This window comes from Mobula hypostoma, chromosome 5 (assembly GCF_963921235.1).
Source record: "Mobula hypostoma chromosome 5, sMobHyp1.1, whole genome shotgun sequence".
Classification (NCBI taxonomy): Eukaryota; Metazoa; Chordata; class Chondrichthyes; order Myliobatiformes; family Myliobatidae; genus Mobula; species Mobula hypostoma.
Window position 1 is genome coordinate 141,313,569 of NC_086101.1, and position 26,171 is coordinate 141,339,739.

General features: G+C 39.8%; 1 protein-coding gene across 1 annotated transcript in view; it reads right to left on the reverse strand.

Moving 5' to 3' along the window:
- megf10 (multiple EGF-like-domains 10) overlaps positions 1–26,171 on the reverse strand; it is a 174,420-nt gene that overhangs the window by 147,176 nt on the left and 1,073 nt on the right. The window lies entirely within an intron of this gene.

Below are 26,171 nucleotides of genomic sequence, written 5' to 3' on the forward strand. Positions count from 1 at the left end.
CGCTGTGAGAGAGAACTCAAAACAGTTCAGTTCTTTCTCTGACCATCCAGTGAAGACTTGCGCGAAAGGAAAGAAGCTTCAGTCTTCTAGTTATTTTCACCAAAGTTCAAATATCTGGGGTGCAGATACATCTAACCAGGTATCACTGACTTGCCTTATAATACATAACAACCACGCAATATCCATTCAGAATCCTTCTAGTTCCTATTACAACTGCCTGCCTGCCGTATTACAAGCACAGATCGCTTGGCTCCAGCACATTTAAACTGTATATAGGTAATGAGATAGTTCAACAAAGTTCTGAGCTGGCAGCTTGTTTCTGAGGATTCCATATTTAGCAAAGAGAACAATTTTCCATTTATAAACTGCAGGCACTTGAACAGACCAATAATTAATTTTCTCAGTGAGGATGTCAAGAATTTGATTGCATTAAACAGGGACATTTTTGGTTTATTATAAGTAAATATACTAAAGTCACTTAAACAAACTGTCATTAAACTTGAGTAGATTACATGAAGAAGGCACGTTTAATTTATTCTCAATTTTCTGAACTATTCATCAATTTCTCCTAAATATTATGCCCAATCCTATAAACCCTTTATTTTATGCGACACCCTTGTGTAGTACCTGATTAAATGCATTACAAAAATCCAGATGTCTGAATATTTGAGCCAATTTTAGGACTGATGGAACACCCACAGATTTGCAGCAATTATTTTGCAGGCTGAATCACTGCAGCTTCTACTTAAGAGTATTTAACAAAAAAAAAATTGTATAATATGATTAACAGCACAACATGCAAGCTAAAATGGGGCAGCATGGTAGCGTAGTGATTAGCACAACACTTTCCAGTACAGGCAACCTGGGATCTATTCCCACTGCTGCCTATATGGAGTTTGTACTTTCTCCCTATGACCACAAGGGTTTCCTCTGGGTGCTCTGGGTTCCTCCCACAGTTCAAATGTGTACTGGTTCCAATAAGACTCTTAAATTTATCCAAAAAGGTTGAATTTTAAAACAAGACCAAGTAGAATGTAAAAAAGTACCAATTTCTTGATTACACCGAAAGCATTTATCGGATAGATTTGAATTTAATCTATTTATTTTTTGTGGTGTGATATATAATTGGTGTAAAAAATTATATTGTACTAATCTAAGTCGAACATTTATTGTATTTGTCATACTGTCAAGACAGAGTCTTGACCAATTTGTTTCATCAATATTAATATTCAGATCGGTTTCCCATTTTTGTTTTGACTTATGGATTCCTTGTTTAATTGTCTGTTCTTGAATCAAATTATACATACAAGAAATAAATTTTTTAATTTTCTCTTTTTGAATTAAAGTTTCAATTTCATTAGGTTTTGGCAAAAACATTGTTTGACCCAGCTTACCTTTTAAGTAAGCCCTTAATTGAAGGTAACAAAAGAAAGTATTATTTGATATTTTATATTTATCCTTTAATTGTTCAAATGACATCAATATACCTCGTTCATAACAATCTCCTATAAATTTAATCCCTTTTTGGTACCAATTATATAAAAGTTGATTGTCCATTGTAAAAGGAATAAGTCTGTTTTGGAACAAATTACTGGAACTCAACTTCCACATAACCTTGTATTATTTCTATTAGGTGATATTGAAGGGATAAAGCCAAAACTTAAATTGAATAAATATCAGAAAGAATTTATAAAAATTGCATTGGCAGTAGCTAAGAAGACTATAGCAGTTACTTGGAAATCTGATTCGTGTTTAAGTATGAATCGTTGGAATAATGAAATGGCTAGTTCTGTTCCACTCGAAAAAATTACTTATAATTTAAGAGATAAATATGTAACATTTCTGAATATTTGGCGCCCCTATTTACAAAAGATAGGATGGCATATTTAAGTGCTCCGATAAAGATCTTGGTCCCTTGGGGAAAGTAACGAATAAGTATACCAAATTTATTTTGAACTCCATGGAGCATGTGGAAACCTTCCAATACCCAGGCGGTTCTTCTTCTTTTTCTCTTCTTTTTTAGGTAGGACTATATATGGGGGGGGGAGGGTTAAGGGGAGTGGGGAGGGTAGACACTATCTTTTCATGTATTCATTTTGAAAATTCAATAAAAATTATATTTTTAAAAAAGTGTACTGGTTAGTCTTTTAGTAGGTTAATTGGTCACTATAAATTGTCCTATGATAAGGCTAGGATTACTGGGCGGTGCAACTCGAAGATCCGAAAGGCCCTATTCTGCACTGTATCTCAATTAAAAAAAACAATAGATGAAACTATTTTTTGCTTAAAATCCTGGGTGACTAACTATCCAGAAGGATATAAAATTCTTCAGAGTCAAACTCTTGGAATGAATAAATATATAATAGTTTTTTGAAAAGTTTAGCAATTCTTAATTCAATTATTTAAAAATATTTTAATCAAAATCATGGGTAGTTCTATTTTAATTTACAAATTATGGTCAGAGTTCAAACTGGCCCCCACATCCAATTTGCCACAAGCATAACAAAATGCACATGATAGTTTCATTTGCATTTAAAATTTATAATAGTAACAAGCCTTGCATTTTTAAGTTTGAAAATAAAACCAACATATAGGCACAAAAAAATAGTTCAGCTGGCATGGAGAACTTCTCAACAGCACAATATGACTGATTAGGACACAAAATAGGAATAATCCAGAGACTAGAGTCTGAATTCTCCAATAAAAGTTGGACAATTTAAATATAATTATGTAAATTTATTTCCTTAAAACAGATTTAATGTAAATTTTCATTTTAATAAATAAAAACCCTTCTTGTTCATTAGGGTGGAAAACAATTGTTCATATGCAGTTTGACCTTTGTGAACAATCCCACAGAAATAACATTGGTACTTGCCTTTCCAGAAGAATCAGAATCAGGTTTAATATCACTGGCACATGTTCTGAAAGTTGTTACCATTTTTGAACTATTTTCAAAACCTTTGATTTGCTGTTAAAGTACAAATGGTGGCTAATAACGTATTTCACTTTATGATAAGGATTTTTTTTCCTTTTTTCTTTCTTTACCAAATAGCTTTGATCTTGGTAGTGGGTTTAGATTTTTTTCTGCATAATAAAATTATTATATTTCAATATTATGATTTAATTTAATTTACATGAATATACGGTAATGTGATTGCAAGTATGATTATAATATAATGTTTTTGGTATTCTTTTATCTTTTTTGATTTATAATATATATCTCCTTGTACTCTGTATTCATATATGTAGAAACTAATAAAAATATTGAAAGAGAAAGTTGTTAACTTTGTGGCAGCAGTACAATGCAATACATGATAAATATAGAAAAAATAAATTACACTAATTATATCTATGTATATTAAGTAGTTATGTTAAAATAAGAAATGCAAAAAAGAGAAATATATATTTTTAAAAAGTCGTGAGGTAGTGTGCATTTAGAAAACGGATGGCAGAGTGGAGAATCTGTTTCTGAATCACTGAGTGTGTACCTTCAGGCTTCTGTACTGTTCCTCCTTCCTGGTGGTAACAATGAGAAAAGGGCATGTCCTGTGTGGTGGGGGTCCTTATTGATGGACGCCGCCTTTCTGAGGCTCTGCTCCTTGAAGATACTACAGAGGCTAATACCCATGATGGAGCTGACTAAGTTTACAACTTCCTTCGATCCTGTGCAGTGTCCCTCCCCCCATACCAAATGATGATGTAGCCAGTCAGAATGCTTTTCACAGCACATCTGTAGAAGTTCTTGAGTGTTTTAGGTGACAAACCAAATCTTCCCAAACTCCTAATGAAATTTAGCCTCTGTCTTGCATTTTTATAGCTGCATCAATATGTTGCAACTAGGTCAGGTCCTCAGAGATACTGACACCCAGGAATTTGAAATTGCTCACTCTCTCTTCTTCTGATTCTTCTGGTTATTGGTTTGTGTTCCTGTCAAACACAGAAGCAAACTCCTGTTGATTACCGTCCTTACACATATGGGTGGCAGGGCCTGTTCCTTCACTGGGTTCACATCATGCATCTCCTGAAGGTGTTCTGGGAGCATCGTCAGCATACAGCCTGTGGCAGCTGAAGACAACTGCTCACTACTCCTTTTCAAGAGAAACCAGGGCTAGCCAATAAATGTTAGTCTTGCTAACTTTGCCCACCACCCAAGAGCAAATGTGAATAATTCAATGTAAATTTATTATCAAAGTACATATACAATGCTGAGATTTGTTTTCTTATGGGCATGCACAGTAAATCCAAGAAACACAATAGAATCAGTGAAATACCACACACAGCAAGAAGGGCACAACCAATGAGCAAAGGACAGCAATCTGAAAATAGAAAAGAAAAAAGGAAATAAGCAATAAATATTGAGAATATAAGCTGAAGAGAAGAATCCTTGAAAGTGAGTCATTAAGTTTTGGGAACAGTTCAGTGATAGGGCTAATGAAGTTATCCTCACTGGTTCAAAAGCCTGATGGTTGGGGGGGGGGCGGGTAATAACTGTTCCTGAACCTGGTGGCGTGAGCCCTGAGGTGCCTGTACCCTCTTCCTGACAGCAGCAGCAAGAAGAGAGCGTGGCCTGGTTGGTGGGGGTCTTTGATGATGGATGCTGCTTTTCTGAGAAAGTGTTCTGTGTAGATGTGCTTTATGGTGAGGAGAGCTTTACCCATGATGGACCAGGACATAGCCACTATCCATTTGGATCCAAGTCGCTTCTCAGTCAGGAATTGATGTGTTTCATCACCAACATCTCAAAGCACTTCATCACGGTGGACGTAAGTGCAAATGGATGATAGTCATTGAGGCACGTCACCATGTTCTTCGTAGGCACTGGTATAGCTGAAACCTGCTTGAAGCAGATGGGCACCTCAGACTGCTGATGCAAGAGGTTAAAGATCTCGGTGAATACTCCAGCTGGTTGATCAGCACGAGTCTTCAGCGCTCAGCCAGGTATCCTGTCTGGGCTGGATGCTTTCTGTGAGCTCACCCTCACGAAGGATGCTCTCACAACAGCCTCAGAGACTGAAACTATAGGGTCATTGGGGGCTGTGGGAGCTCGTGAAGATTCCCCCATGTTTTGACAATCACAGCAATCATAAGAGTCATTGTGTTCATCTGGGAGCAAAACCTTGTTGTCAGCTATGTCACTTGGTTTTACTTTGTAAGAAGTGATAACATTCAAGCTTTTCCCACAGCTGTTGAGCATCGTTCAGTGATACTTCAAGTTTGGTCCTGAATTGTCACTTCGCACTTGAGATGGACTTGCAGAGATCATACCTGGACCTTTTGTATCTTACTTGATCACCAGCCCTGAACGCCACTGATCTGGCCCTCAGCAGATTGTGGATCTCATGGTTCAACCAGGGCCTCTGTTTGAGAAAAACTGAATGATGTTGTGGGGACACACTCGTCTAGGACAGATTTTATAAAGTCCGTGATAACCATGGTGCATTCATTCAGATCTTCTGATGAGTCCTTGAACTCAGTCCTTGGCCCAGGCCACCGACTCAAAGCAATCCCATAGCCACTCCTGTGCCTCCTGTGGCCAGCTCTTTGTTGTCCTTATCTCCGTAGCCTAGCTCTTTAGCTGCTATTAATTAATAATTTCAATTAATTAACTACTTCCATTAAAAGTCACAGATATACAGGAAACTCTGGAGGAAATGGAGTTGGGAAGAAAAAGGGGGAACCCAGTGATGAAGGAAAAAGTTGAAAAAAAGGTAGTTACATCTCCACAAGACTTGCCCTTTTCAGGAAAAGGAGACAGAGCCACACAGCACTGTTACAGGCCCGTCGGTCCAATTTATCCAAGCCAACCATGTTCCCCTTCTGAGCTAATCTGAATTTAGCTGGCTTGCCTATTCATGTACACAGCTACAAGCATTTTAAATATTGTAACAGTTCCTGCCTCTACTACTTTCTCCAGTAACTCACTCTACATACCACCACCTTCTGTCTGGTAAAAGCTGCTCTTCCAGTGCCTTTTAAATCTTTCCCCTCTCACCTTAGATCCATGGCCTCTAGTTCTATGCTTTTGTACCCTGGAAAAGCACTGACCATTCCAAACCATTCCACAGCCAATAAGAAACTTCTTGTGTATATTCACTGTTCGTGTGGGAAATAGGCAGCTAACGTTTGCATAGCAGGATACAACAAACAGCAACATGATTATTACCATTAATCTCTTCTTGACAATGATGATTCAGGGATACGTACTTGATAAAACAAAAGTGAAAGGTTCCCTATATATCTGTGAAATAGTGGCCGTGGGATCTGTTACTTCCAGTTAGGCATGTTTTTCCAATCCAGAAGAATACAGTAATTCTGGTACTGCTGCTTTCCTTCCCTGGAATCTATTCCTAACTTTTGTGCTGACCGCTGCAGAATTTGAGCTTACCGCTTGGAGTGGGGTAAAGTAAAGGCTACTCTACTAAAGACAGCAACAGAAATCATTTTTGGAGTTGAGTGATGACTTGTGGTTTGGACAAATAATAAAAACCTTTATACAGTGGGTAATTTATAAGCTGCTTTCCTGAGAGCATAACAAGGAACTGCCTTGGTCCATTTCCCAACCATTAACTTTACTTTACTCCAGCAATTGAAGCTGATTTCCCCTCCCTCAGGGCTGCAAGGTAATTTTGGTAAGAGGGGGTTGGCTAATCACATGAAATCTCTTAAATTTCAATGCAGACAGTTCATCCTCTCTAAAGAAGAACTCAAACTAAGTAAATAAATACCATGCCTGATTTACAGGAGTTCAGAACCAGGGTGGGTGGGGGTGCACATGATTGTGAATGAGCTCCTGAGTTCCTATGTTCTTTATGGTGTCTTTAGTGTTGTTCTTTAGTGTTGTTGAAGTTGCACTCATCCAGGCAAGAGAATATTCCCTCACACTTCTTATAGATGGTGGATAGGCTTCAGGGAGTTAGGGGGAGAGTTACTCATTGCAGGATTCCAAGCTTCCCAGCTGCCCTTGCAGCCACATTGTGTACATGGCTCCTCCAACTCAGATTCTGGTCAATGCTAATCCCCAAGTCTACCACCTTGGATTTACTATCCTTCACATCATCTATCCAACAGAAAATCAAATCAATCACTTGTGGGTTTGAGGTGTCCCACTACAGTACATCCGAACTCCAAACAGATGCCGAGATCCAATCTCCTTTCTGTTGACTGCTTCCCAATATCACCTTTGAACTGTCAATTTTAGAGCAAGTCCCTTTTCCAGCCAAACAACTGATTACACAGACCAATACAGCACAGGAACAGGCCCTTCAGTTCACAATGTTGTGCCAAATTAAGCAAGCAAATTTCACCTAATTAGATCAATCCCTTCCATATCCTTCCATTCTTGACACATTTATTTAAGAGCATTCTTAAAAGACTCTACTGTGATCCACCTCCAACAGCACTAATGCAGCACATATCGGGACTGTGTATAGAGAAACCTGCCCCATGCACCCACATATCACCTCTGAACTTTGACCCCCTTCACCTTAAATGCATGTGCCCTAGTATTAGACATTTCAGCCCTGGGAGAAAGATGCCAATCAGCAACTTGATCAATGTTATTTTATCAACTTCTGTCAGGTCTTCTCCCAGCCTCTGGTGCTCCAGAGAGAACCATAGTTTGCCTAACCTCTCTTTATCATACATGCCCTCTAATCCGGGGCAGCATCTAGATAAACCTTTTCTGCACCATTTTCAAAGCTTCCACATCCTTCCACTTATGGGGTAACCAGAAATGAATGTAATTTTCCATATACAGCCTAACTAGAGTTTTACAAAGCTGTATCATAATTTCCTGACTCTTGACCTCAATGTCTCAACAATGAAAGGCATGTATGCCAACCATCCTATGAACTTGTGCAATCAGAGTCATACATCACAGAAATAGGCCCTTCAGCCGAGGAGGTTATCCATGATGCTTATCTGAGATAGCCTCATTTGCCTGCATTTGACCTACATCCCTCTAAGTCTGTTCACCCCAATCAAATTACCTTAAATGTGACTTAGATATAGCTTAAATGGAGCTTAGAAAAATAGAGGGCTATGGGTAACCCTAGGTAATTTCTAAGGTAAGGACATGTTCGGCAAAGCTTTGTGGGCCAAAGGGCCTGTTTTGTGCTGTAGGTTTTCTATGTTTCTATGACTTGATGGTATCACCCTGTCATTGTCAGATCTTAAAGAGTTAAAAGCCTAGCTTGTGTAGTCAGCAATTATAAACTATACAGGGATTGACAGCACATGCCATTCAACCCAGCTGAACCGCACTCGCCTTCAAGCCTCCACTCAACCACTGCAATATGATAACTTGGTGCTGTTTATTTCAATACTACACAAATCAAAAATGGACATTTCTGGAATGAAATCAACAGTCTCACATTGTGTCATTCCATATAACTGACAGGGCACTTCCTGTGTTAAGTCTGCCTTGTATCTAGCATGGAAAATTGTGCCTGAAGGTTTGTCAAATTATGTCATTTCCTATGGAGTTTTCCTTGTGAAAGCTAGATAGCATTGCTCCAAGGAGAGACTATTGCTGGAACAACTAGCATAAAGTGAATGTCATAATGAGGCACTCAATATGTACAGATATGCCTTGAGAACCCTACTCTCTGACAGGGTAGTAAACGCTTAACTCACTGCTGTCACTCACCAACCAACCCTCCCCACCATTCTACCATAACTTTCAAGTGGCCAAATACCTAGAGTCCAATCCACCTATGATCAACCTCCACACACCCTTCCCCGTTTCCCAAACCCCAGTCTTGTCTCCCCGGTGCACTAATGGAATTCAGTAACTGCTCAAGGCCCAAGTGGCTCCTGGCATGCTACGTAACACAATTATAATGGCACACTGCCATTAGCTCCATTTCTTTTGGTGGGAAAAACTGTAGACTGAGGGAAAGTAGCAGTCTGATAAGATAAAAGGGAAAACAGGCTGTTCTTTGTTATTCATTATACTCTCATTAATAATCTTGCCAAAATTGTTAATGTCCACTATTTAAATTTTTTGCAAAAAAAAGCTTCAATAGATGCAATCCATAACTGACAGATACAAACAACTTTCCTCATCTGTTCTTGCTTGCACTGTTAAACATTTCAGGAATATTTCATAGGAAAACAATTATAACACTCCTGTGATGAATGCAACATGGCCCAGATCCATTGCTTAAAAGACAGCCGATATACTTCAACTCAAGAAGGTTAAGACTCCTGAATGAAGTCCAGTCTCACACTCAGCTAAAGTGCTGATACCAGCACACTTGAATTGTACCAGTAAACTCCTCATGCTGTTATATTCTCCCAAGTTAGATTTTTTCATATGTATTGAAGTAAATGCAATCAAGATATTCTTCCTCTGCATTAATTAAAACGTTCTTGAACAATGCTTGAGCACCACACGTATTTTGTACGCAATGTATCCGTGAAGTGTTTAAAAGGTGGATTACATCCAGTTGCACCAGGATCATAGACTGTGGCCCTTTCCTACTGAACTTTTGTGGTGCTGCTCTGAGCTTCAGTTTATCCCTAAGTACGTACTCCTATAATTTATATTGTCCCAGTTGGGCATCCCTTTCCACTGTCAGACCAACAACTTTCAGGCAGATCAACACACAGCATTCACTGATTTGGTGATCTTCAGTAATAGATGTTCTTGGTCCCTGAGGATACTCCATAGAGCATTGAGTTCCATTATAAAGCTACTGAGGGAGAATCGCAACAAGAACTACTGCATCACTTTCAAGACGTTCCTGCCAAACGCACCGTCCCCAGGAGATGCGTGTTCATTGCATCCATACTGCAACCATCTCAGTGGTATCATGCAGTGCGAAAAGGACTCAGCTATGTAAGAAGGATCTGATAGGGAGAGCTCCTTTCACTGCCAATCAAGTGAGGCCTTAGTGTTTGTTGGCTACTTCTGGTGTTGAAGTATTCTGCCAAATGGCTTTAACAATCTACTTAAGAAACTGCCTCCAGGATACATTGTATCCTTCCTCAGTGCCTGCAGGATATTTTGAGTCGTCCACTACCTGGTGGACTTGTGGTTAAAGGTGTATTTCCATAAAAATATTTCTATGCAAGACAGGTATGCAAGACCCTATTGAATGGAGTAAGGTGCTGCTATGAATCTAAGCCCCTCCATTGCAACAGGGTACACATAGAATGTCAACACCTACTGATACCTGCATAGTCCTGCTCCATGCACAGACTGGCACTGCCAAGCACAAACGGTGGCCACGAGTCATGGAAAAGTAAAGCACAAACAAGTCCTTCAGCCCATCTAGTCCGTGCCGAGCCATTTAAACTGCCTACTCCCATTGACCTGTACAGGAACCATAGGATGCAGGAGATGTTGGTTGAAGTAGCTCACATAAGCTGATCAATCCACTGAGCCTGTGCCAGATGTAGCAGGCCCCTCCAAATCAAAGGGAAGGAATGGCTGACATCGTGTCCAATTTTCTTCTAATTTTTAAAAACCTTTCTTTTTAATAGTGCACGTAAGTGACAAAGACATTTACCTACATTCTATTTCCCAATGGTCAATAAGCCTGGAAACAAGTTCCCCAAATTGATTGCTCACCGGGTAAAGGAATTTCCTCCAAATTCCCCGCTGCATTAATATGTGCCTATCTTATAACTTTGGCCCCGTTGTTCTAAACATTCAACATGTGGAAATCCTCCAACAATTTGAAATCCCTGTACTGGATCTAGCCTTAAACTTTAGTTCTCAAGATAATAGTCACAGCCTGTTCAATGTTTCCTGATTGGTATGACTACATGATTCTAATTTCATTCCTAACATACGGAATCTTGAAATAATGCAGGAAAGATGGCCACTCTGCCATTTATATTTTTTTCCCAAAAATTTTAGGAAAAATTAAAGAACTTTTTACATAACATGCACGTTCATGTTTAGAGAATTAATTAAATTATTAAATGCAAGGAAGTCTGCACATGCTGTAAATCCAGAGCAGCACACACAAAATGCTGGAGGAACTCAGCAGATCAGGCAATATCTATGGAAAGGAATAAACAGTTGATGTCTTTGGCCGAGACCTTTCCTCAGGACCAAAATGGAAGGGGGAAGATGCTAGAATAAAATGGTGGATGGAGGGCAAGGAGGCTAGCTAGAAGGTGAAAGGTGAAGCCAAATGGGTGGGCAAGGTAAAAGGCTGAAGAAGGAGGAATCTGATTGGAGAGGGAACCATACAAGAAAGGGAAGGAGGAGAGGATCCAGGAGAAGTGATAGGCAGCTGAGAAGAGGTAAGGAGCCAGAATGGGGAACAGAAGAAGAGGGGAGGGAGAGAGGAAAAAATCATTTTAACTGGAAGGAGAAATTGATATTCATGCCATCAGGTTGGAGGCTACCCAGGTGGAATAAGGTGCTGGTCCTTTACCCTGATGGTGGCCTCCTCTTGGCACAAGAGGAGACCATGAACTGACATGTCGAAACAGGAATGGGAATCAGGATCTGCTTTTGGTAGATGAAACGGAAGTGTTCACCACAGTGGTCCCCCAATTTATGACTGGTCTTACCAATGTAGAGGAGGCCACATCGGGAGCACCGGACACAATAGTCGACCCCAGCAGATTAGCAGGTGAAGCGTTGCCTCGCTTGGAAAGACTGTTTGGGGCCCTGAATGGAGGTGAGGGTGGAGCTGAACGGGCAGGTGTAGCACTTGGGCCACTTGCAGGGATAAGTGCTGAAAGGGAAATTATTGGGAGGGATAAATGGGCAAGGGAATCGTGGAGGGAGCGAATCCTGCAGAAAGTGGGGGATATGTTTATTGGTAGGATCCCCTTGGAGATGGCGGAAGCTATATCATTAAATTGAAGAGTTAAAGTTACTGCCACAAAACTCTTTGATCATTGGCTATTGGAAGGGAGATGATTTTCTGTGAGTCATTTTCAATAGAAAGAATGGCTATTGAATTTGTTAAATAAAAACTTGAAAGCTTCAGCTAAATTGCTGTGTAGCCAATTATTATGTTAAGTATTTTTGTAAGTAAAAGCAAAGCCAATTTATGCACTATTTCTATTGACCCCAAACAATTTTTTACAGATGCACAACAAAAGTAATCCCATCTGGATGTATCACAGCTTGGTATGGCAACTGCACTGCCCAAGACCACAAGAAACTGTGGAGAACTAAGGACACAGCTCAGCACATCACAGAAGCCAACGGCTTCTCCACGGACGACGTCTATACTTCTCGCTGCCTCAGTAAAGAAGCCAACATAATCAATGAATCCTCCCACCCCCAACATTCTCTCTCTTCCTGCTGAGCAGAAAATTTAAAAGCCTGGAAGCACACATAGGCTCAAGGATACAGTTAATCCTGTGGTTACAAGACTCTTGTACAGACCTCTTGTACATTAAGATGGTCTTTCGACCTCACAACTTAACTCATCATGGTCTTGCACCTTATTGTCTCTTGCATGGTACTGTACTTTCTCTATAACTAACACTGTATGTTGCATTCTGTCACTGGTTATTTCCCTTGTACTATCTCAATGTACTGATGCGACGAAATTATCTATATGGGTGGTATGCAAAAGGAAGTTTTTACACTGTACCTTGGTACATATGACAATAATAAACCAATTTACCACTAAAAGGGCTTAATAAGCATTAACAGAAAGAATGATCCATCAGCCAGTCTTTTGGTGGTGCTGGAAAGCAACAAGTATCGGCTAAGAGACTGTTTGCTATATAGAAAAGCCAAAATAATGAGAATATATCCTGTTTTAAGTAAAGAAAGATAATTAATTGATATGGGAAAGCCCAATACATAACTTAATTTTGTACAAGAGATGATAACATATTCCTCTGTTCAAATATTGCCTGATATTTTCAAAACCTATTCTTTTTCCTCAGGATTGAAGTGACTTGCATCTGTTGGATTTGGAGGTGACTGATGTGACTAATTTGGTTACCTGACTGGGGCAAGAGACAACTGAATGGTTATTGTGAGCTGGTGTAGTCACTTTGCCACATACGCTGAACTTCCACTTGCTGTCGACGCATTGACTCAAGGTTCTCAGTGCCAACTAAAGTGTTCTTTTTTCCACCTTGAACAGTCAAGGGTCTTGAGATACCCAGGAGCCAGTGGAAATATTGCAGTTTTTCATAGAAATCTACAGCACATTACAGACCCTTTGGCCCACAATGTTGTGCCAACCACGTAACCTACTCTGTAAACTGCCTAGTATTTCCCTACTGCATAACCCTCTATGTTTCTAAGCTCCATGTATCTAAGAGTTTCTTAAAAGACACTATTGTATCCGCCTCTACTACCTTCACTGGCAGTACATTCCATGCACCCACCACTTTGTGTGAAAAACTTACCCCTGACATTCTCTCTGTACCTACTTCCAAGCATCTTAAAACAATGCTCCCTCATGTTAGCCATTTCAGCCCCAGGAAAAAGCCTCTGACTATCCACAGGATCAATGCCTCTCATCTTATACACCCCTTATCAGGTCACCTCTCATCCTCCGTCGTTTCATTTTCCAGAGAGGCTTTGAAGCCATCCTTAAATCTTTCTTCTGTCAGCCTGGTAATAGCACCCATGATGGAGCTAGGCAGTCTGTCTCTACCTCTGGAAGGTCAATGACATAGTATACTCAGTGGAGCAGTAAAGTGTTTAGGGCCTCTGTGCTGAGGATATTAGTCTATGAGAGGATGGTTCTTTTATCCTTCCAGCTGGGGGAGAGGATTTTCAGAGAGAGTGCTGGTGGTATCATTCTGGTGTCTTGAAGTGCCAGCTGTAGGTAGTTTCAAAAGCTGATGGGTGGGTAGAAAGGACTGCAGCCCGGTAGATGACAAATTTTTCAGCTAGATTGAGGTCTTAATTGCCAAGTGCTTTTCCTCAGCTGGACAATGGTGAATTTCATCATCACCATCTTCCTTGACTGATAGCTGTTTCATGACATTTAAGCAGGATACAGACTGCTCTGAAGTACATTAGTCTTAAATAAATACATGATCGATACTTCTTCATCAACAAAAAGCCGTTCACACTGTTTATTCATAATAAGAAACACACAAAATGTATGAAAAAAATTTAAGTCAACTAAAAACTGCACATTTCAAGTTGCAAGGCTCAAAGCTGCATGAGGACTGCACTGAAGCTTGATGATATTGAATCCTCTCACTACTACACACCGAAGGGTGGGTTCTTTCCAAAAGAACCTCGCAAACATTTTACTGATGAAATTCTTGGGAATGAAAAATTACTGACATATAATACTGTAAATATTGCGACCAAATGCTTGGAGCGAATGAAGAAAGCACCATGTCCTAATTGCATTGATGTATATTTTAGGGACTCATCAAATATCACTGCTTGGAGAAAAGAAATCGAGTTAGAAAAGAAATCATCGACCACGATGAGTTAAGTTGTGAGGTCAGGAGTCCATCTTAATGTACAAGAGGTCTGCACAAATCGAGATAGCCTGGTCAGTACACGAGTTACCCATTAGACAGTCCCAATGTTGCATTCTGATGTTCATCAAAGCTCCAAATGGAAGGTCCACTAATGCCATTGAATCCAAGAAATGTCTATGGAAGAAACCAATTTCGTAAGCTGAAAAAATGTTTGCAAATTTAAATATACAGTTTACAGTATTAATTCCAAATAAGACATTGTCTACTTGTGTGGACTGCCTAGTAGGGGTTTGTGAATCAAGACTTCTGGCATCAAGTACAGAGTGTGCACAACACATTCAGTAGTTCATTTTTAAAGAAGAGTTAATGTCTACATTTTTGAAAAGATTAGATAGAATATAATAAAGGTAGTGCTTATGTTGCTCAGTTCCAAATGTAAACATGCTATTAGAATGACAAAGATCTGGGAAACAGGCAGGGAGCCTCGATCTATCTGAAAGTGTTTACAAAGAAGAGCAGTGTCCTTTGGTGGAGCAAACCTTACGTTCAAGACATTGAAATAGGGCACCAGGCCCACTGAGTAAAACCCAATCAACAAACTCTCATTTCTACTAATCCTGCCCCAACACATTTGTTCTCCCTACGTTCTCTATCAACTACTCAGGTTCCAACACACATTCATGCACCAATTTACTGTGACAGATTAACGTAATTCCCATTTGTATTCGTGATGTGGGAGTAAGCAGACATAATGTAACCTGGGTCACTGGAGCAGCTCTGTATCACTGTCTGGCCCAGTCTGTGTTCTTTCCCCATCGAACTTCATGGCAACTCCTGGAGGCTTCATTGCATCTTTTGACATGTAGTCCTACACCCTGAAATGAGTGCCCCAAGCTTTTATTTATTAAATTGTGTGCTGATAACTCTTCATGCCCAGCTTCTCTGTGCATGCTGCAAATGGAAATTATCAACTTACATTTGAACAGAATCAGGCAGATAAAGATTATTGTGCAGCAGCTGAGAGCAGCAGATGAATGAAAAGGGTAAGTCATCACTTTTAAGATGATTGACTGTGCAGGCTGCAAGACTTAACAATGATCACTTTGTACTGAGCATAGACTTTGACCCACCTACAGTGTGTCCGGCACCTGTCTTCACACATTGCAGGGGTGATTTGGGGTTGACAAAACTGAGATCTTGATATCTGGATCCAATAGTCCTATTATACATAACTGTACATACAAAATACTCCAAGTCTGTTGTAACTCAATAGCAAAAATAAATTCGCTGCAGTATTGACGGCTTAATTTCAGTACAAGACTCAAACCATATTTTCCCCCATTTTTTACAGTATCCCAGATATCTTATTTTGTTACTTATTCTAAACCTAATTTGCTTTTTGACGTGAACTATTTTCAAAAGAAGACACTTTCCATGGAGTTTTTCACAAACTCTGATTGTCCCAAAACATTTCACAGAAAATTGAGTATTTTTATTGTCTGGCCACTGTTGCAATATGGGAAAAAGGTTATCAACTTGATGCACAGCAAGCCCCCACAAAGACAAAAATTATAATGATCAAAGTTCAAAAGTAAATTTATTATGAAAGTGCATATATGTCACTGTTTACCATATGATCAGAGACTCTGAGTCAGTGGTGCTCTCAAAGATATGGGGGGGGTAGAATTTCATTAGGAAGACATGCCCTATTCTCTTCTGAATAAGACTCATGAAATTAAGCAAATGGATAGGGTTAAATGGTTAAGGGGGTGCCTTCAATAGTGTAGCAATTCTTTAGTCCACATTGGAATGTCAACCTACATCACATTCTGCAGTCAAGCTGCTGGAGTGGAAGTACTTCGAGAGCAATCAACAAATGTCAAATGGCAAAACGGTATCAGAACTGTCCTTAATAAATGGATTTACATTCCAGATAATGCAATGTCCAGTTTATCATTTAACTTGAAAGTAGATGTGTAATCATCATGCAAGAGGTGGATCTTCTGACCAACATCCACGTGCTGCCTCTTTGTAAACACTTTCAAATAGATCGAGGCTCCTTGCCTCTTTCCCAGATCTTTGTCATTTTCCCCTCCAAATACTGACCCAATTCCCCTTTGAAAGTTACTGTTAAATTTGCTTCCATTGCCCTCTTCAAGGGTACATTCCAGATCACACCAATTCGCTGTGTAAATGAAAAGCTTGTCATCCCACCGGTATTTTGTTTGTCCCCTTAAATCTGAGCCATTTGCTAAGCAAGCCTTCAGGATTCCTCAGACATATTGATCACACCCATCGATTTGTGTCAATATCTATTTGGTAGCCACCTAAAACAAATACTCTTCAAACATTATTTTTGACTGGATAAAGGCTTGTATTTCTCCTTGTGACTGGCCGAATTCAAATCAACGAGTAGTTGTTCAGGGACATTTGCTGCTTATGGTATCCATGAATGTGGGTTTAAGGTCAGATTACACTGATTGATGTGCACCAGGTCTCAAGCGACAACACAGCTGCAAAACAAATTGTGAACAACTGTTCCACAAAGAAACAAGAGGGTCTCCTGTCTATAATGCAGCTAATGAAATCTGCCCCTGGCTGGGATTAAGGTAAAACACAGAACTGAAAACTGTTTCATAATCCAAGACGGTGCAGTGCATGTAGCTGTGCTCACCACCCCTTTAGCCACTGGGCATATTTTCTATTACCATGCATCTTAGCTGCTTATACCATTATCTGACTCCGGACTAAACAAGATACAGTGAGCACTTTGTAGCCATCTTTAAATCCCCTGAGGGTGAATGAGTCTCCTTGATGTCTATAACATGACTGTCTCTCCATCTATATCACCCTTTAACATAAAGGATGACACTGTTGAAAATGAACAGTTCCCATCATATTGCTCATGAGTTACTGACTAACTTCTAACAAAAGCATCAAACTAGATTGGTTCCTGTATCAGCCACAGTAATTTCATCTTCAATGACCATGTGCTTACAGATGAGCTACGAAGTAGAATGAACACAGTATATGTAATGGTCACACTCCTTTTCATCCCAGCTACTTTCCAGAAGACCTGGTATAAAAGGAAACTCTTTATGCCATCAGTGTGAGCACAATTTTCAATACCAAGACCAAAAGCTGGATATTGCATTCCTGATCCATTCTGAAAATTGAGTAACATTTGCTACATTCCATTCAGACAGCTATGATTGGTTTCATTATTTCAAATACTATGTCCAGTGTCTGTTCACTCTCAAATTCAGGAGAGTACTTCCCATTGTTGATCTCAAAACTATCTTTATTCTGTGTCTGTCCACTATCCATTCTGCTGGTTGTTGTCTCCCTCTTTCCCTACACTGTAAACCCAATATTAAAAGAAAGCAAAGTAGCCCCTTGCCCTTTTCTTTCCAAATCCTGATATTGCAGGTACAGAAATAATACATCCCCTATAGGTTACAGCGCAGCATCAAGTTAATCAGAGACTTTACAGAAGGCTGGAGCTCTCATGTAACAGCTAATTGAAAGGAACAAATATATTTGTCAAGATTTCTGTTGCAATATTTAATGTAAATGACCACAATAATTGTTCTGAACCATTGTTATTCTTAATCATACTATAACACCTGCTCTCCTTACAAATAATTTCGATTAAAAGGGACTGTTATGCCTGATGTGCCATTACAAAGGGAATGAATAATTAAATTCAATTTTTGAAGGACTAATAACCATGTCTCACTACTCACTTCCTATTTTGAGCCCACTGTGTGCTGCTTTGAAAACTTCTGAGAGGTTAAAAAAAGTCTTTTCAGGATTTTTTTGTTTGGCTTAACTCCAATGCAGGAGAAATTCAAAGATGCTTTAAAAAGACGGTTGGCATGCAGCATGTTTGCTGCCTTCTATGACATAACCACAGCCTGTCTGATCCAGCTGTCAGCTACAGCAAGCTTTTATTCACCTGATTCATTCAGTGGAGGAACACAAAAGCACAAAAGTGACCATTTTTGCAGAAAGGTTTTTCCAGTAATGAACAAGTTATTCAACAACAAAATAAAGCTGCTCTCCAAAAGCAGTTGGGTGATGCTTTGACAATTCCTCTCCCCAGTTATTGTACAACTAACTTTACAATGTCTACAGGAACAAAATTCCAAAAACTTTAGATTCCATTTCTAAATCCAGTAGATCTGCTTGAATGTTGACTTGCAAACCAGATCAAAACTACTAGCTGAAATAATCAGCAGGCTAATCAGATGGGGAAAACTGAAGAGGATGTAGGTAAATCTGTGCACAAGTTTAGTAGAAACTTTAGATAAAGGTACCTTCATTTGTGAGTAGACATGCAAAAGGATTTTTTAATTTAAATAATCAAAGCTGCCATTTTAAAAAAAACTTTAATCCTAGCTCTTACACCATAGAAAGCCAAATGATTGTGTGGGGGAGTGAACAACTGGTTCGTGTGGGTTGAGTGAGGGAGGGGGAGTATGGCATGTAAAAATATAATCACATTTAAGTAAACAGAGCTTAGAGGTCTCAACTCATGAAGTTCAGAGATTAAAATAGCAAAATCAATGTACTGAACAACCAACTGTACCTGATGACAGCCCCAACTCCTTTAAACAACTCAATTTTCAGTTAATAATGTTACTGGTGTGTATGTAATGATAATGCAACAGTGAGATTTGGAAAATTCTTACTCATTTGCCCTGTGATTAAATGGTGCAATATTACATATAGATTTCATCATTGTCATGATAGCCTCATCTTAAGGGCTACTGTCAATTAGACTGGATAATGATTAGTATTTTTGTTTACTTATTTTATGTTTAGTATTTTCACATTTACAACTCAGATAAATGTGCTTCAAGCTTCAAGGTATACGAAACGCCTCTGCGTGGTCACAATTTTTTCAGACTCCCTTCAGGGTGCCAAGTTGAGTAGGAGTCCAACTGCCATGCAATGCTCATCGGCCATTAATAATGGCTCCTTTGTACCACTGTCACATGAACAGTGTAGCACTATGATTGCTGTCACTTTGGGCTCATTATGCAGAACAAGCTTTCACATCGACCAGTTCTACTGGGCTTGCTTTGCTCGGATCACTGCGACCAATACTGTTTTCGCCTCATAGCATTCAAGAGCTTAGCACAGAATCCTTTCATTGCCAAAGTTTCTTGCGCTATACTGAATAGAGCATTTTTTTTTAGAATGCAAAATCACCATACCAACCTAACCACTTTAAACTGATCAGGGTATTTTACACAAATTGGCCTATACACATTAAAACAAGTAGCCATCCCAGATCATGTTACTTTGTAAATTTTAGTGGTACTGAAACAGTATTTATTATTTGTCCAGTTTTTAACAATACAATGAAAAAATATTTTGATTATTTGCTTGTGTAACAGGCCAAATCTGGAAGAAGTTTGTTTATCACTGATTGAGTGTTACCTACTTCTATCATATAATGTAAAATTAGAAAAAAATTAATTGTGTTTAGCTTTTGTGTCTAGTATCACTTCTTTTCTGAAATTGGTGTAAAAAGACTAAATTCAAACAATGGATCTGTCTATATGGGTCTTTTGAAGCAATCGTTTGTTAAATTAGAAATATGCATCTGAAAAACCAACTCATTCAATAACTAAAAGCACAATCTTACTGCCACATTTTGCCCAAATAAAGAGCAGTTGCAGGCTGCATTGCGTGACCTGACTAATGAGAGGACTGATCCAACTACTACACTCCTCCTCTCTGAAGAGGGGCTGGCTATGCAAATGATCAGTCTGTGGGGTTACACAGGCTTTGCAGGAATTTAAGCCATAAAACATAGGTATAGAATTAAGCCAGTCAGCCCGGAGTCTGCTCTGCCATTCCATCACAGCTGATTTATTAACCCCTTCAACCCCATAACTTTTGATGCCTTGACTAATCAACAACCTATCAACCTCAATATAAACATACTCAATGACTTGGACTCTACAGCAGCCTATGGCAATGAATTTCACAGGTTCACCACCATCTGGTTAAAGAATCTCCTTCTCATCTCCGTTCTAAATGGGCGCCACTCTATTCTGAGGTTGGTCTGGAACTCACCCACTATAAGAAACATCTGCTTCACATCCACTCTATCTAAGCCTTTCAATATTCAATGAATTTCAGTGAGATCTCCCTTCATTCTTCCAAACCAGCGAGTAGAAGCCCAGAGCCATCAAATACTCCTCATACATTAATCCTTTCATTCCCAGAATCCTTCATGTCAGCCTCCTCTGAAACTTCTCCAGTGCCAGCACATCTTTTCTTAGATAAAGAACCCAAAACTGCTCACAATACACCAAGTGCAGTCTGACCAACACCTTATAAAGCCTCAGCATTACATACTTGCTCTTATATTCTAGGCCTCTTGAAATGAATCCTAACATTGCATTTGCCTTCCTTACCACAGACTCAACCTGCAAGTTAACCTTTAGGGAATCCTGCACAAGGACTCCCAAGTCGTTTTGATTTTTGAATTTTTTCGCCATATATAGAATAGAATATGCCTTTATTCCTTCTACCAAAGTGCATGATCATACATTTTCCAACACTGTATTCCATCTGCCACTTCTTTGCCCATTCTCCCAATCTGTCTAAGTCCTTCCACAGACACCCTGCTCCTCCACTTGTCTTTGAATCATTCACAGACTTGGCCAAAAAGCCATCAATTCTATCATCCAAATCATTGACACATAAGGTGAGAAGAAGCTGTCCCAACACCAACTCCTGTGGAACACCACTAGTTACTGGCAGCCATTCAATATTGAATCTTCTTAATATAGTGGAAAAGCAGATGTTCTCAATCAGTTTTCCCCATTCACTTAGTTGCCAGGGTAGATGAGGCCACATCTAGCTTAGTTGTAGCACTCTTTGGATTCATCTTAATGGATGAACGCTTAGCGTTCTGACATCAAGGCCAAAGTCTAGCCTGACAGTTCAGTGCCAAACAGTTGGCAGAGCAGTCTTTCAGAGGAAATGAGTAACCAAGGGGTAAACAGTTCCTCAGATGCTATAAAGATCCCCAGCAAGGTTTTCACGAGACCACTGAGCCAAATTAGTCCTTAGCAACCTCGCATAACAAGCATTGTGATAACGACCAGATCATTTGGTCTTGCTAATATCGAATGTTAGATAATTATTGGATACAACAGCTTGTCAACTAGGGGAAAGTACCCCATTCTACAAAATAGAACTATTTACATATCTTAAGTCTACCTTAAAATGAAGATACTAACACTGTTTAACATTTCATTGAAAATGAAAAAACTTTGCCTCCAGGATGACAGCTCCTTCTCAGTACTCCATTAGAAGTGTCAGCCCAAATTCAAGAGCTGAAATCTTGAGAAAGAGCAGAACTCAACCTTCTGACTTGCCAGGAGGGCCAGTCTACAGAGCCACACCTGACATTGATGGTTGAGGGACCAAACAGAAAGGAGATTCTGTGGACAAGAACGAGATTCCCAGATGGTATGCTGCCTTCCAGCTGTCAGGATCCAGGACATCTCGGATCAAGTCCTCAGCATTCATAACTGGGAGGGTGAGCAGCCGGAGGTCATGGTCCATGTAGATACCAATGAAATAGGTAGGAAGAGGGACGAGGTTCTGCAAAGTGAGTTTAGGGAGCTAGGGTGCTAAGTTATAGAACAGGACCTCCAAGGTTGTGATCTCAGGATTGCTACCCATGCCATGTACTAGTGAGGCCAGAACTAGGAAAATTATACATACGTGGCTAAGGACTTGGTGTAGAAGGGAGGGCTTCAGATTTTTGGGACATTGGGCTCTCTTCCAGGGAAAGTGGGACCTGTACAGAAGAGAGAGTTTGCACCTAAACTGGAGGGGGACTAATATCCTCGCAGGAAGGTTTGCTAGAACAGCATGGTGGTGGGGGGGCCGGGGGGAAGGTGAGAAAGGGGGTGTTAAAATAGAGTTGTAGGGAGATGGGAACTGGAGTGTCAGAACAGATGGTGGAGTGGTTGTGGAGATGTTGTTAAGATTTCAAAGTCAGGAATCAAAAGGTTGAGCATGGTGGGACAGGTGAGTTTCACATATTTCAATGCAATAAGCATTGTAGGGAAGGCAGATGCAGATGAGCTTAGGGCATGAATCAGCGTTAACAGCACAATATTGTAGACCACCCAACAGCCCATGGTATTGGGAGGACAAATTTGTAGAGAGATTGCAGACCGTTGCAAATAAAAACATAAGGTTGTTATCGTAGGTGATTTTAACTTTCCACATATTGACTGGGATTCCCATACTTTAAAAGGACTAGATGAGACAGAGTTTGTCAAATGTGTTCAGGAAAGTTTCCTTAATCAGTCTATCGAAATCCCAATGAAAGAATGTGCAATATTTGATCTCCCACTGGGGAATGAGATAGGGCAAGTGACAGAACCTTGTGCAGGGGAAGACTTTGCATCTAGTGCAGTTAGATCATAATGCCATTAGTTTCAAAGTAAATATGCAAAAAGATATTTACTGGTTGGTCTGCGGACTGAGGTTCTAAATTGAAGAAAAGCTAATTTTGATGGTATCAGAAAGGACCTGGCAAGTATGAATTGGGATAGGCTGTCTTCTGGCAAAGGTGGGGGTGTTCAAAGGTAAAAATTTGAGAGTAGAAGGCTTGTATGAGCTTATCAGAAAGAAAGGTAAAAACAACAGATTTAGGGAACCTTGGTTTTTGAGAGATATTGAGATACTGGTTGAGAAAAAAAAAAGAGGTGCATAGCAGGTATAGGCAGGTAGGACCAAATAAGATACTGAAAAAGTATAAGATATGCGCAAGAGAACACTTAAGAAAGAAATTGGGAGGACTAAAAGACATGAGGTTGCTCTAGCAGACATGGTGAAAAAGAATCCTAAGGGCTTCTACAGATATGTTAAGCACAAAAGGATTGCAAGGAACAAAATTGGTCCTCTGGAAGATCAGAATGGTGATCTATGTGTGGAACCAAAAGAGATGGGGAGGTCTTGAATGGATCTTTTTGCATTTGTATTTACTTAGGAGATAGTCATAGAATCTATAGAAGTGAGGCAAAGCAGCAGCAAGATCATGGACCCTATACAGATTACAAAGGAGGAAATGTTTGCTGTATTGAAGTAAATTAGGGGGAGAAATCCCCAGGGCCTGACAATGTGTTCCCTTGGACCCTGTGGGAGGCAAGTACAGAAACTACAGGACCCCAGCAGAGATATTCAAACCATTCTTAGCAACAGGTGAGGTAATGGAGGTTTAGAGGATAGCTAATGTTATTCTGCTATTTAAGAAAGGCTCTACAAATAAACCAGGAAATTATAAGCTGGTGAGCCCGACATCAGTCGTGGGAAAGTTTTGGGAAGGTATTCTAAGGGACCAGAGAGTGGTAGTTGATAGTTGCCTCTCTCACTGGAGGCCTATAACTAGTGGAGTGCCAGAGGAATTGGTGCTGGGTCTGTTGTTGTTTGTCATCTATATCAACAATCTGGACAATAACGTGGGTAACTGGATCAACAAATTTGAAGATGACAACAATATTGGGGGTGTAGTGGACAGCAAGGCAGACCATCAAAGCCTGTCATGGAATCTGGACCAGCTGGAAATATGGTCTGAAAAATTATGTGCAGTTTTCTTCACCTACCTACAAGAAAGATGTAAATAAGATTTAAAGAGTATGGAGACAATGTTGTCAAGACTAGAGTACCTGAGTTATGAGGAAAGGTTGAATTGGTTAAAAACTTTACTCCCTACAACATAAAAAATTGAGGGGAGATTTGATAGAGGTATACAAAATCATAAGGGGTATAAATAGGATAAGTGCAAGCAAACTTTTTGGTTGGGTGTGACTAAAACTAGAGGTCGTGGGTTAAGGGTGAAAGGTGAGAATGGTTAAGGGGAACATGAGGGGAAACTTCTTCATACGGAGGATTGTGAGAGTATGGAATGAGCTGCCACTGCATGTGGTGGACACAATTTCAATTTCAACATTTAAGAGAAGTTTGGATAGAAGCAACAAATTTCATGACATATGCCAGTGATATTAAACTTGATTATAATTCTGATACACGGATGGACTATGGACCAGGTACAGGTTGATTGGACTAGGCAGTTTAAATGGCTTGGCACAGACTGGAAGAACCAAAGGACGCCTGATCTTAGCAACCTGCTCACTCTCCTCAGTTGCTCCTGGGCAATCTTCAAATGGGATTGTTAGATGTAATTAAATGTTTGTTTTTCAGTCTGAATGCTCATTCTTGACTCTCCTTGTCCCACAGCACTATTTTGGCTTCTAATGGTTTCTGATGAGGTTCACCTTTACCAAGGCTGTTCCCCTCCCCCACAGAACTTTCAAAAAGGGACACAGCTAGAAATGGATTAGAGCTAGAATTCACCGATAATCAAACTGAATAGACCTGCTTCCCAACTCTAGAAAGACCTCAGTCTTGAAGAAAAACCTCTCTAGTTCAGATTGGGAAGAGGCCTAGACAAATTTTAAATCAATTAATGGTATGCTTTTTATTCTTTTTACTTACATTAACTCTAACTTATCCTTTTCATTCCTGTTTAAAGTTTTTTTCAACTGCCACCCATTTGTCTTTTCATGGAAGCTTTCTTGTTCACAGATATCAGAATCAATCATTTCTGGCTCCTTACTTTCAACAGTTCATATCAACATTGGATTTCACCAACTACAGCTTGCATCTACATATGTGCAGCCTTTCAGCATAAAGAAAACAACCCAGGCACTTCAGGAGACATATCAGACTGCAGAAGCGAACATCTGAAGCAACAATCTGCAGGAGGAACTCAAGAGTGTTGAATAGCAGCATTTACAGGGAGTAAAAATTTCAACGTTTCAGGTCATCCAGCAGTTTTTGAATATTATCGGACCAAATGTGATTCCAAACCTCAAATTTAAGAAGGTGATTTAAAACATTGTTGGAGACATAGGTTTAAGGAGATTTTTAAAGGCAAGGAGAGGGAAGGATATTTGGAGAGGGAGTTCCAGAGCTTTATTTCACAGAACTAAAATGGTCAAAAAACAATTAAATAAATGTGGGGTTTAAATTTGGACATTCGATGTTCAACAATCTAAACCAAAGATGCCTAAAATCTAAAATTTCATACATTATTTTAGAAATGTTGACCTATGATTACAAAAAAAAAAGGAAAACAATGCAACACCACTGCCTTGGTAATCCGTGTTGTTTTCCTCAATCGTCCCCAAATTGGAACCCCTAGCATCTATGCATATGGGGTTAAGTTGTAAAATATGTTTCTTTCCTGTAATGCGCCCACCAAATTAATAATACATCATCATGCTTTTGAAGAACTCCTGACGTTTAATAAAGAGGTCAAGACCAAAATCAATAACGTGGAGACTTTGGTCTCTAACAAACACAAACTTGCACTGTACTATAATAAACTCCAAACCTTGCCCCTAGCTATCACCAGTGAGGTACCCCATTCTCCCTCCATCCCTCTGCCCCATAACCTTCTCTCCGCACTCCCACTCCAAACCTAACATTTAATTCCATCCTTCCCTTTTCTATCCTGAAGTGCAACTTCGCAAACGATGGAGATTTATGAACAGTTCAGAGAAATGTGCCAAAGGATACAGGGCAATAACATCACATGGCCTTCGTGACCCACCATACAGGCTGGGTGAGGGGGTGGTGATTGGGGGAGTGGAGGATACAAGTAATGTATGAGCTTGAAGCGAGGATTTTCTTTTCGGTTGCACACGAGTGAATCAGACGCTAGCCTCTCAATTTCGCCT